This window comes from Lutra lutra, chromosome 2 (assembly GCF_902655055.1).
Source record: "Lutra lutra chromosome 2, mLutLut1.2, whole genome shotgun sequence".
In the NCBI taxonomy this organism is placed as follows: domain Eukaryota; kingdom Metazoa; phylum Chordata; class Mammalia; order Carnivora; family Mustelidae; genus Lutra; species Lutra lutra.
The window spans coordinates 109,313,868-109,314,198 of record NC_062279.1 but is presented as its reverse complement, the minus strand read 5'-3'; the positions used below and the strand labels follow the sequence as shown (position 1 = coordinate 109,314,198).

Below are 331 nucleotides of genomic sequence, written 5' to 3'. Positions count from 1 at the left end.
TAGATGATACTATCTTAGTAAGTTTAATAGTCAGATTTCTTTTGCTTTTCAATTATCAATAATCGCGCCTCGGATAAACCTCATTGGCTACGATACTGCCACTGTGCAAAGCTCTTTTGCTTTTCAAAAGAGACATTTAAGTGTCTTGCACCAAATAAAGAAGAAAAAGGAAAACCGTATTTGCATTGGCTGTCTATAAAGTAAGAGGCAGTGCTAATGTTTATCATTCACCATATTCAAAGAACAACATGAGAGAACTCATGTTCAATACAGCTGTGTTGAGCAGTAAAGGTGATTTCAATTGCTCCCTGAATCCTAGAAAAGGTGGAAT

General features: G+C 36.0%; 1 pseudogene; it reads right to left on the bottom strand.

Annotated features, from left to right (window-relative positions):
- On the bottom strand, window positions 1-113 carry LOC125094478 (uncharacterized; annotated as a pseudogene).
- Window positions 114-331: the final 218 nt, after the last annotated feature.